Below are 13,497 nucleotides of genomic sequence, written 5' to 3'. Positions count from 1 at the left end.
ATGGATTTATGGAGCTCTCTGACAGATTTATATTCAGGAGTGGATGAGAGGGAGAGACAGCCAAGGACCCTCGGTTGCCCACTTCGTGCTTCCCGAGAAGGAACGTGACACGTATACTACAGGGAAATATGCAGCAGTTCAGGCGAGATTTACACTGGGCTAGTGGAACAGTCACCTGTATTTGATCTTGAACTCATTTTAAAAAAATTATTCATAGTTTTATTCAAAAGGCATCCATTAATTTAATCAATAGTGACAGTAAATACATTACAAAATATTTATATTTCAAATAATTGCTGTTCTGTTGACTTCTATTCTTAAACAATACATATCACTGTTTCCACAAAACATATTTAGCAGTATATGGGAAATGTTGCTTGTGCAACATTATAATATCAGCATATTAGAATGATTTCTGAAGGATCATGTGACTCTCAAGACTGTAGCAATGATGCAGAAAATTCAGTTTTGCATCACAGAAAATAACTTGCATTTTAAAATATATTTAAATAGAACACAGTTATTTTGAATTGTAACAACATTTCACAGTATTTCAGTTTTGACTATTTTTCATCAAATTAATGCTGTATTTCAAAAACCTGACAACATTTAATACAAATTATCCCTTATATACAGATAATATATATGTCACCAGTCTGCTTTTTAAGAAGAATAAAATCAGTTTTGTAGTGAGACAGATGAAAATATTGCCAAAGCAAATAAATATCTCAACTACTGGCCAGTCAGCAAAAAAAACTCCTGATTGCTGAGGCCTGAAAGTGCTTCTGAATACCTTTCAGAAAAAAACAACAGTGCTCACCCTAATGGCTCATAGCAGCATTCCATAAAACATATTTATCATATTTTTTCTCTGGAGCATCTCCCTTACAAAGACAGTTTGTTTTCCCCCTCATAATATACAGTCATTTAAATGCATCAAATATCTTTCAGTATCTTTCCTCCTCTCTCACAGCCCCCAGAGCGGGTTGATGCGATTACCATCAGGACTGCTCCTTTAAACAGACCCAGCATTCTGAAGAGCCTCCAGCCACCCACATCCATGTTTGAGGATGCAGGACTGGTCCTGAGGCAGGTCAGGCAGAGCAAGAACGTTCTGGAAGAAAACCTGGAAAGCATTCTGACAGCCACAGATGGAGAGGTGCTTCACACGCAGTTAGAGGCACTGTCGAAAAACTGGTATGATGTGTCGATGCACAAAAAAGTGCAATAGTATAACACAGCATGTACACAACCCCCCCCCCCCCCATTTTTCTTTACCACTTCATTTAAAAACTGTAGTATAAGAATACAGTGATCAGATAGCATCACTGAAACTTGGTACAGCCACAGTGCTTTCTCTGTAAAGGGTTGTCTTTTTTTATTTCATTTTTGTTTTCTCATGAGTATCGGTGTTGACATCAGGGAAAAATCCAGCACAACAAATTGCTAGTTGTAAAGTGTAGCGCTGTAGCAAATTTCCCTGTGCCTCTGAGAGCGCTGCTGGTGAACTTCTGCATGTTTTCATGCTTCTGAAAGTTTGGCTATGCTGAGGCGGTGAACCGGAATGCGATTTTGATTGACAGCTGGCCTCAGAGCACACTCCAGGCAGGAAAGGGCTAAGCCAAACGGAACCATCACCGTGATTGGCATCTGTCAGTGGAGGCCTCTACTCAGATGCTGCCAAAGTGGCACCCCATCTCAATATATTCCCCCTGTAACATCACATCTGAGAGCAGGGCATGCTACCGACTGAGGTTAATAGCTCTGGCATCGCATTAAACTCCACACAGAATATTATATTAACGTGTGGGGTTTTAATCAAATTTGACTGCTTGCCATTCTGCAAAGATTATCACAATTATAGCTGTTCACGATTCAAAATCACCTTTCCATCAACCATTTTTCTTCTTTGTTGTTAATGTGAGTCGTCCATCAGTTCTAGTCATAATACAATTAATGGAAAAGTTTAATTAAAAGTGTAATTTTTGGAAGAATTTTTATGCAACAGTTTCACAGAGCAACCGATAAATGTGAAAAAAGGACCAAAAAATGATGTGCATTGTATTTTTTTCTTATTCCAACTCTTTTAAAATTATCTATATTATAGATAATTATTATTATTATTCGTAGTAGTTGTAGTGTTGATCATAAGAATGTTTCATAATTAATCATTTAATAATTAACAAAAATAATTATAATTATTATAGTAGTTGTTCTTGATAAAAATAACAATCATGATTACTGAAATTATTAGCAAATAAGACAAAATGAATAAGTGAAATTAACCTATAATTATAATAGCTAATAAAAAAAAGAAACTATAAAAATGTGTCACTCATTTCACACAAATTCTGATATTTTGTACTCATTTGTTAATTGGAATTAGTTTAGGTATGCCACTTTCATATTCAGGTCAGTCAAGTCAGATGTGAATCCCGGTCACAGTATGGTGTCGTCGGTACAGACTCCAGATTATGTCACAGTGAATCATAGTACTTTTTTGTTTGCAGCTTTTAAATCGTATAACGCTTAGAGCCAGGCGAAGCTGTTAGAGGGATGTTTTTTTGGATGTAGAGAGGAGTAACGCTTTATAGCAGGAGGTCAGACTCAATCTTCCCATTCTGCCTGCTCTCAATTTGACATTACCCCAGATCCCTCAGGCACAGAGCAGCTAATGGCTTGTGATACACCCATGAGCCATAGTCGCTGCCCACATCATGCACATTTCCAGAGATACAGAGATATAGAGACGTGACAACAGCAGAGTGCTAAAGCAGCAGTTTAAAAACTGAAATGGAGAAGGCCGCCCCAGGACTGCTGTCTGTTATATGAAGCGGAGGCTGTGAGAACTGAATGGACAGCAGTCTTCCTACTCTTACCTCAGGCTCATTGCAATTTCAGTGCTGGAAAGATCCCAGGAAACCGTTTTTGATGCACAAATATTGCAATTAGCAGCCGACTGATTCACACTGGGCTACAAAAGTCTGAGGTCACTATAGTGAGCCTCTTTTATAATTTAGTACAACTTTGATCATTCCAAATTAAATTAACAACGTAACAAATTTAGTAGAAAGTTTAATTTGTGACTCCTGTTGTTTTAACAACATCAACATTCAAGCCGACATGATCAAAACCTGGTTTCCAAATTTAAATTAGTTTTTGAAACCCAGGTTTTCTGTTTTAATAGATTATAATAATGTTTATTATTATTATTTTATCAGCAGCAATGAGTGTTGTTACTGATGACAATAATAATACAGATAAATAATAATAATAATAATAATAATGATAATAATAATTGATGCTAGTTTAATGTCAGCAATTTTGGATATCTAATTTGCTAATAATTATAACAAATTTGATTTGTTAAAAAAAAAAAACTGAAATACAGTAATAATAATTAAACATTAACAATAATAATAACTTTTTTGGTTGTTTCATGTGGCAATTATAATAACAACATTGGTTGTCGTTGTTGCTATTGGTATTGTATAATCCGTAGCATTTGCTCATAATTTTGCTTTTGTCTCATTTGCTAATAATAATAATGGAAATGTTTGTTGTTGATAATGATGATGATTATATTTTAGAACTGAGAGGGGTGTAATGTAATAATCACTTGAATCTAGCTTGTGCTCACAGTTGTAAATGAAGCAGTTCTTGGGAAATGACGTATGAGGTCAGCTTTGCCCATGCGCCGCCCAGAAGTGAGAAACGCGAAAGTATGAAACGAGGATTTGATATAAATATAAACTGCTAAAGTAAGGAAACTTTGCTTCTTTGTTCCTGTAAACAAACATTGGTTTTCACGAGACTCACCGGTGCATGCGCAATGCTGTCCCAGCCGGCATTTCAACGTTGATTCAACGTTGAAACAACGTCAGGTACCATGGTTGAATCAACGTTGAAAAACCTTTCGATTTTGCAAATTGGATCAACGTTGAAATCACGACGTTGATTCACCGTTGAAATCGTGACGTTGATGTACGGTTGAAATCACAACGCTGATTCACTGTTGAACTCCCGACGTTGAATCCACGTTGAAAAACCTTTCGATTTTGCAAATTGGATCAACGTTGAAATCACGACGTGGATTCACCGTTGAAATCGCGACGCTGTTTCACCGTCTTACCTGCATTATGGGTGAATTAGGGTCGTGCTGCAGCCCTGGGATGAAAGCTGAATGAGGTGTTGATTTTGAAAAGTTAATCAGCGTTGATAACACGACGTTGTGTCCCCGTCGTACCTTGCACCGTGTGTAAATACACCTAGATCCTAGTTGGCATTTAGATCAACAATGTACATACAAGGCTAAAAATCTAATGACTGGCAGCAATGGCTTTACAAACAACTTCAATAAACTACCACATGCTCAAAATTGTCAAACAGCAGTTACATTTTGGAAACAGATGAAAATAATGCCACACTTTATTATGCAGAGTATGCATGGAGGTAATGCTAAAAACAGGTAGTAGAACAATCCAAGTACAATAATATTTAAAGGTTTTTGTGAAATAATTTGGCACATAAATGCATATTTTTTGCAGCACTTACAAGAAAAACCCTTGTACCTTTATGACTGAAACCAGTGGATCTTTTATTTTGGTGGAAAACTACAGTTTCTGTCAAAAACATGTTTTAGTAATGTGTCTCATTACAAGAGTTGTGTACATTTGTGCAGTGAAAATGTGTTAAACAGTTCGAGAAGGGAACCTTCCACCAGTTGATTTCTAATGGGAACCCCCTGGACTTTGTCTTCTTTACCGTGGGGAATGCAGAATGAGATTTCTACCGCAGGGCACTCTAAAATGTTAGAACCAGCAGCCTTAGTGTATACAGTGTGGTTGTGCTTCGGGTGATCCTTGAAAGTGTCCCAGCGCTAGGTCCTTTCTGACGCCGTCCCCTCCACTCTCTCCCACTTCTGCACTTTCTGTACCGTCCTGTATAAACATTTACATGTAATCATTTAACAGACGATTTTATCCAAAGCGACTTACAAATAAGAACAACAGAAGCAGTCAGGTGTACAAGCGAACAACAACAGTATACAAGTGCCATGACAAGTCTCAGTTAGTCTAGTACAGAACGCATAGCCAGGTTTTTTATATATATATATATATATATATATATATATATATATATATATATATAAAAAAGACAAGAAAAGAAGGAAAAGTGCTAGCATTAGTTGGTTAAGTTCTGGTGAAAAAGATGAGTCTTAAGATGTTTCTTGAAGATGAGTAAACACTCAGTTCGGATTGAGATTGGGAGGTGATTCCAGCAGCTGGACACAGTCCAGGAAAAGGTCCGTGAGAGTGATTTTGAACCTCTTTGGGATGGCACCACAAGGCGTCGTTCACTTGCAGAGTGCAAACTTCTGGAGGGCACATAAGATTTAACCAGTGAGTTTAGGTATGTTCACAATGTTTGACAATAACTTTGATATTGTGAAATATATTTAAATGAAAACTGAATGCAAAATAAATCACACAATATTTTCACTTTACAGTTCAGTAACAGTGAGGTTGGAAACAAAGTGGACAACACTATTCATTAAACACTTATTTAATGTATTCAGATGAAAATGTACAATATTAACACATTATTCACAAGCAGTGTTTTCAGAGCCCCCAGTTACACTGTTTTAATCAGAACACTAACATTACAGTGTAGTAAAACAAGTCAAATCAAATTCAGTACATTTTTATTAAACTAAGCACAACCAAAACCTATCACAAAAGGTCAAAGCATCTCTAGCAGAAGTGACAGTGCAATGTAGCAGAAGAACAATTTCTTACCAATGTTTAAAGAACAAGCTGGATCCTCGATGACTCTACAAGGGGAAAGAAGAAATGGTTTACTGAAAAGTTCTTAAAAAGCAGGATTTCATATTATACCATTTCTTTAAACCACTGGTTCTCAAACTTTTTATACCAAGTACCACTTCAGAAAATATTTGTTATTAAATATTAAGTTGCACCATAATGACCAACATTACATTTCAGCAGCGTAGTAGGCCAAACTATTCAGCTAAGTTACAGGTCTACAGTTAAAAAATTGAGGCAGTTTTATTCTAATAAGAATATTAATTGTTGTCAGACACTTTACCATGGTAAATACAGTTTGAACATTAACACTACAACTGTGCTTACATACACAGGTAAATGAAAAAAAAAGTTTAAATTAAAATGTAATTATGTAACAAAAGTTACAAAACTGTACTGTACTTTAACTGTAACATACTTAAATGTGCAAAAAAAAAAAAACTTACTCAAAGATTAAGTTAAAATATATTAACATTAATTAGTTTAATTTAGTGATTCACCTGCATAACAACTAGAGGGGGCCTGACACTTTGAGAACCATGGCTTTAAACAATCCTTTTTTTTTTTTTTTTTTTTTCATTAATTCATTAAAATTATATTATTTAAATACCGACATTTGCACTTATATGTTGCAGAAAACACTTTGAAACTAATATAAGAATACAAACATATATAACACACCTAATGCATGGGATTCATATCAGGAAAATATGGGAAAATCTCTAAAAGACAGACATTAACACACAACTCACCAGCAACACATTAGGTGAGCATCTAACTTGATCATCTGTGATAAAGCAATGCAAAAATAGACACACAGGTATTTATTTATCTGCAGGTTACATGTCCTTTAAACTACCCATTTGTAAACTCTGGTAATACTTTACTATTTTCAAAAGATAATAAAGATAAAGTTAGCGATTTTCTTACCTCATTTTGACAGGATGTTTTCAGGACCTCGCAGAACACCTGACCCTTCTTGTGTTCACAGTTTTTGTTCTCCATTGACATGTCACGACTCAAATTCGCTCGAAATAAATAAAAAATATACAGGCAAATATGACATAATTCGGGACCGACCGAGCAGTCAGTTATAACGAGCAGCAGCTCACAGTTAGCCGCCTCACTCACAGAAAGACGACAATAACGGTCATATTTTTAAATGTAGAAAAGCGCGAACCGATTCATTGTCCAGTTTCTTGAATGACAGCCAGATTAACCAATCACGATAGAAGTAATAAAATAAAACTACCAATGGGAGTTGTTTCAGTGTGATAAAGCAGCGAAATGTATAGTTTTATTGTTGTTAATGATGATAATATTTAACATTTTAGAATAGGTATCATGACTAAAATATTTTTAAATGCTATTAAAATAATAATTAATTTAAATAATTTAATATAAATAATTTAAAAGCTTGTTAACCTTTTTCTACCATTTAGCATTAAACATTTTTAACGTTGTTTTATTAAAACAACTGACCTTATTTCAACCATATTTCAACGTTGAAAGTTGGTCATGTGCTGGATGTTTTTCAACCATTCAGCTTTAAACGTTGAATCAACGTTGTTTCAACGTTGAAACCACAACTGACCTTATTTCAACCATATTTCAACATTGAAAGTTGGTCATGTGCTGGATGTTTTTCAACCATTCAGCTTTAAACGTTGAATCAACGTTGTTTCAACGTTGAAACCACAACTGACCTTATTTCAACCATATTTCAACGTTGAAGGTCGGTCATGTGCCGGCTGGGGTCCTCCATACGCCATTCACCCGGAACTGCTTGCGTTTTACAACCGTGAGCGCAAGCTAGATAAAAGTGATTATTACGTTTTGAATATGATTATTTTTCTTACAAAAATGCGACGATTCACAACAGGAGGCCTTTGTTCACCCTCACTTTTTTTTATGGATGGGCGCTTTTAATTTAACTTCTTTTGGTTTAACTTCTTTTGGATTGATGCAATGCAACACCATTAAACTGCTTGAAAGATCAAATAAATTTTTTTATTTAACTTTCATTTTTGGAACTTTAATATTTTAATATCATTTTAAATATAGAATACATAACACTGATGTGGAATGTGTTCTGTATTTAATATTTACATGAAATTATTTTGTGACTGTTTGTTTTGTTGACATCGTGCCTTTGTTTTACGCTGAAAGCTTCACTACAGCCCACCTCTCAAACCCGTCTCAGTATCCAAACATCTCAACCAAAATGTCAGCCTCAATGTTAATTGTCTCCAAAATGGCAGGCGCAATCAGCCCGGCGTGTGCATGAAAACACAAACTCGCTGATAGATGCGGATGTCTCTCCCTGCTCTAATGGCTTTGATCTTTTCCTCTGCTGAAAGGTCGCAGGGATTGAGGTGCCAGATGCTGTTCTGCTCTCTGTTCACCGGTTTCGCCCGTGCCGTGCTTTATATGCAGGGCTTGATGGATCCATTCATTTGAGGAAGTGACACTGCAAAACGAGTCTGAAGTTCGATTTTATTCCCGCCATCCATCGTGATGAAATATTAATGAGGGAATTTGCAAATGTGGAACTTTCAGATGTTTTTTTATTCTTCTTCATTATACACCACGGCCCCCCTCCGAAAAAGTTACACCTCACACTTGGGTAAAGGCAATATTTTCTCAGTTTGAGTTTCAATGGCTTTGTAATTGTAATTATCCCATGTGCTGAAAATCTCATGAAGGGTGTTGCATAATTCAACAGATGGCGGAGACTTTGGGTTTTGGAGTCAGTAGTGAGATTTATCACTCCTCTCGCTGCTTCGAAACTGGCTTTCTTGATGTTTCCTGCCGTCTCTCGGCTCATAATAGTTATGACTCCTTTCCGTTAGTAGCTGAGGCTCTGAGTTCGACCTGTATTACATTCAAGTTTCCCGTCGACTTGCATCATAACTTTCTGATGAAAAGACCGGCTTATTATCGAGTTATGTAATTGGTAGTTGTGTCAACTGCTCCTCAAAGAGCACTTGATGATTCTGGTAATTACCCTGAGAATTACATCCGTTATTAACCTCAGAGATTATGTGCTATTATTGTTCATCAGGGATTAAGTGTTTGGGTCTGACGTCTGCTGAAGTCACTGATTTCTAGACTGTCACGCTCCTGATATTGTGTCGAGTATTTCTCATTTCTCTTCTGTTTTACTTGCTTTTGATCTTGCTGTACTTTAGCAATACAGTACCCGTCATATAAAAACAAAAAATTTTCACCCAGGAATGTAAATTCAGTCATCATCATTTGAATTGCCATTGGTTATGAATTTGTGTTGCAAAAGCATGCTCAAACCTGATTTTTAAATATTCTATTCTTGTTCTTATATTTGCCGATCAGCAGTAATTGAGGCTTCTTTTATCAATTTCTGGAGCCTCCAAGAGTTTTTACTTGCACTCATTTCATTCTCTCCAGATCTCTCATGAATTTATCACTTTTTTGTGGAGAGAATGTGAATAAAGCAAGGTGCTAAATAGTCTTTACGGCTCATTTTCCACTTTTTCTCCTACCGAGAAGCCTAAATTTACTGGATAATAAGGAGTTTACAGGGGCTCAGTTGAAAAAACAGTGAAGAAAATGGCAGGTAGTCTAAAGAGGTTAATTGAAGGTCATTCTCGCCTCTTGAATCAATTGTGCTCCAATTGGAATCACAAGTGTCTTCGAGCATCATCTGATTAGTTGAATCCATCACATGGTAGACACTCAGGAGGCATCGGCGCTGTGACAGGGCTTTTATGGGCAGCCAGGGCCTTCATCTGAGAGCCGGTTTGTGTCGAGAGCGGCTTGTGAGATTCTGCGGGCAGCTGTGTGTGTCCGTGGATCAGTGAGTCCTTGTGTCCTTTGTTTTTTTATGGCTAACTGTTTGTGTGTATGTTTGTGGACAGGGTCCATTGGATGTTGGGTAAAGATCAGTAGAGCTTCATTCTCTTGTGCTTTTTTTGTTGCCATGGCCAGCTGTTGTAGGTCTCAGCCCAGGCAGAATCTGCACTGCTGTGCCACTTTCTACCATATATATATATATATATATATATATATATATATATATATATATATATATATATATATATATATATATATATATATATATATATATATACAAACACACACGTTTATTTCTAGTTAAGTTATTAAACATTTTTTTGTTTTATTATCATTTCATATAAATAATAATAATAATAATTATTATTATTTAATAAATCTTATCTTTGTTTAATCATCTTTTTTTTATTTCTAATAATTTTCTGTATATTTTTATCTGTTTTAATAAAAATGTTAATAAGAATAAGAATTATCTTTTTTCAAATCATTATATTAGAATATATTTTACACTACTTTTATTTTTATTTATTTTAATTTTTAAGTTATTTAAAACATTTTTCTTTTAATATTATGTATATTTTTATTTAAAAGGAAGTTTGTTAGTAATAATACTTATTATTATGTCTTGATACTTTTTTAAACAGTTGAATTATTTTTTTTTAAATATCTTTTTCTAGTCTTCAATTTTTTTATGTTCTATATCTATTTTAATATAAATATTAATAATAACCACAACAATTCTTATGTTATTCTTATTGTTGTGCATTCAGTTATTTAATTATTGTGTGTTTTATTTGTATTTTACACACACACACACACACAACCACACACACACACACACACACACACACACGCACACACACACACACACACACACACACACGCACACACACACACACACACACACACACACACATATATATATATATATATATATATATATACCTTTTTTTTTTTTACCAGTAGGTGTGTTCCCTGGGAATTGAACCCACACCCACAGGAACACTGTTTATTAATTTTATTTTATTTTTGACGTAGCATGAACTCTAGTGTGCCCTTAAACACAAACCCACTTAAGCACAGGCTTCGTTTTTCAGCTCTAATAAACTCTCTGCACAGAAATTCAAAGATGAAAAGAGGAAAAAGGAAGCAAGCATTAGATACATGAGCTGTTTGTCGGTTCAAAGCAGCAGTTGGACGGCATGCTGGGATTGTCACTCGTCTCCTCATCTCTATGATTTATACAGTGAAATAAGTGATGCAGAGTTGGGCTAACAGGCCAATAGACAGCAGGGCATTAGCATAATGTGTGCAGCGGAGAAACGCTGGAAGACTGTTGCGTCTTTAAACACAATATGCCACATTTAGATAAGCTCTGCCTGCAGATGGCTTCCTTCATTGGGATTGGGAATCTCAGACATTTGGGATATGAAAATAAGAAAAAGCATGCTAACAGAAGTCTGGCTAACTGTGTTTGTTTTTGTCCCTGTTTATGGCATTATATGCAAATAAGGCAAATCTGGTTTCCATTCAGTTAATTTAGAAGATGTAGAAATTAATCTTATGGTTGATCGTTGGATGCACACTTTTTGTTCACGTTTTGAGAGAAAAAAATTTTTGTAGAATTTTTTTATTAATAGAAAGTTAAAAGGACAGCACTTATTTGAAATAGAAATGTTTTGTAAAATAAATATTTTTGTTATCACTTTTGAGCATATTAGTGCATTCTTGTTAAATAAAAGTATTAATTAATTTTTTTATAACTAAATAAACAAATTATTAAAATAAACCCAGCCTTTTTGAATGAACTGCACACCATCAATCCAGTTAAATTCTCTTCATTTAGCTTGACTTTATTTAGCAATTCATGATTGAAGATTCATGTTGATTCATTCCCTTCCAAATACTAAATGAAATTCACAGCTTGAGGTACTGTAAATTCATCTCTAAAAGTAGCTGAAAATTGACCCTGAAAGCACTAGAATGAGTAAACGTGCCTGCAGCAGCACACCAAGGTTTCCCATCAGAAAAAGTAGCTCTGTTGCTCGATTTTATAGATGAATAGTGTTTTTCTGTCATGTCTTTGAAGACGCTGACGGCCTGTCATGTGTCTCGTCCTGTAGAGACGTCCGTGAAGAGCAGAGGATAAAGAAGACAGTTGATGCCTGGATCAATACACTCAGCAAGGAGATTCAGGTGAGTTGAACTGAAAGATTTAGTTTCTTTTTCAGCCTTCAAATACAATCTGGTGTTTCTGCACAGTCTGTTCATATTCTTTGTTCTCCAAAATACTGTTTTAAAAGAGAAAATATTTGAATAGTCATTAGTGCTTTCTGCCTTTGATAATGCTTGGCATTGAACAGAGGTCTGCTATTACTTTTCCAATTATCGTTTGTGATCATTTCCCTGGCAGACAATAAAACGGACCAAAAACTCACCACATAACACTTCGAACGTTTTTGCTTTTTTTTTTTTAGCTTATATTACAATGCACAATCCACTGAGCACACATTCAAGTGTTTCTGACCACAAGGTCATCTGTCTCTTTCTCCTTCTCTTTGTCTTGGCAGGATGAGGATTGTGGAGAGGAGCGATGCTGCAGTCTCTAAAGTGGTGCAGCAGGGCCAGGGGAGCAGGAGCGGACGTGTGGCTGGTCCGAGAGGAAGAGGGGGAAGTGAAACCTCTGCAGCAGATAAGAAAACCTCTCTGAGAGGCTCAGTTAGAGCGCAAGCAGAAAACACACTGGCACACTGCAAACAACCCGCTCTGTCTGTCAGAAGCAGACCTGAAGGGAAGCGAGAGTCGTGAGCTGGATTATATCAGTGTTATCTAATGCAGTGCCAAATGTGTTCAAACGATGAACAGTAAACTCCTCTGATGATCTGTTTCAATACCTAATGAGCTGCCTACATAGACATCATACTCCTGACTACTCCAGATAGTAGGCTGTGAAATAAGATACCTCATTTTGATCAAATTCGAAATTTATCCACAGCGCTGATGGATGGAAGAAAAAAGAAAAAGTCGTGACATTTGCCAAGTATGGTTACCCATACTCAGAACTGGTGCTCTGCATTTAACCCATCCAGGCGCACACATACAGCAGTGAGAAGTAACCACACCGTGAACACACACCTGGAGCAGTGGTCAGTTATAGATCCAGCACCCGGGGAGTAACTGGGGGTTCGGTGCCTTGCTCAAGGGACTTCAGTCATGGGTGCTGAGGGTGGAAGAGAGAGCTTTTCATTCACTCACTCCCAGCCACAACTCCTGCTCGCACCGCGACTCAACCTTCTGGTAACTAGTCTGGCTCTCTAACCATTAGACCACATCTGCCCCTCTAAAAGATGGCAGTGTCTTCAGACATGTTTTACTTGACAAAGCATGTTTAAAAATGTTGCTTGCAGGGATTTAGGATGTCTGTGGAAAATTTGAAGGAAAAACAAATACACAAAATGTATGGTTTAGGAACACTATTGGGAAAAAATTAAATGCAATGAACCATGATTTTTATTTGGTTAAAACATATCGCTCTAATAGTGGATAGAAAAAAAATACACTTAAGACATAAGATAAATATAGTTCCAATAAATGTATGTATGTATTATTTAATACATAAAACATTTATTTATTTATTAGATTTTTTTGCTTTTAATTTACTATGCATGCATCTAAAAATGTATAAATATTGTATGCGCTACTGTATATTTAATTTTCAATTTATTATTAACAATTAATTATTGCGATTAACTAGAATAGAAGTATTAAATGATAGGTAAGTAATTTATGTGGAGAGATAGATAGATAGACAGACAGACAGACAGATTATATATATGTGTGT

General features: G+C 35.8%; 1 long non-coding RNA gene across 1 annotated transcript; it reads left to right on the top strand.

The window, feature by feature from the left end:
* The first annotated feature begins 981 nt into the window (after window positions 1–981).
* LOC113072683 (uncharacterized) lies at window positions 982–12,702 on the top strand. The gene is made up of 3 exons (XR_003280331.1): window positions 982–1,197; window positions 11,780–11,852; window positions 12,227–12,702. It is a non-coding gene; the product is annotated as an uncharacterized LOC113072683 (long non-coding RNA).
* Window positions 12,703–13,497: the final 795 nt, after the last annotated feature.

The sequence above is a fragment of the Carassius auratus genome, unplaced genomic scaffold, assembly GCF_003368295.1.
Source record: "Carassius auratus strain Wakin unplaced genomic scaffold, ASM336829v1 scaf_tig00009872, whole genome shotgun sequence".
Taxonomy (NCBI): domain Eukaryota; kingdom Metazoa; phylum Chordata; class Actinopteri; order Cypriniformes; family Cyprinidae; genus Carassius; species Carassius auratus.
This window is presented reverse-complemented; position numbering and strand designations above follow the sequence as displayed.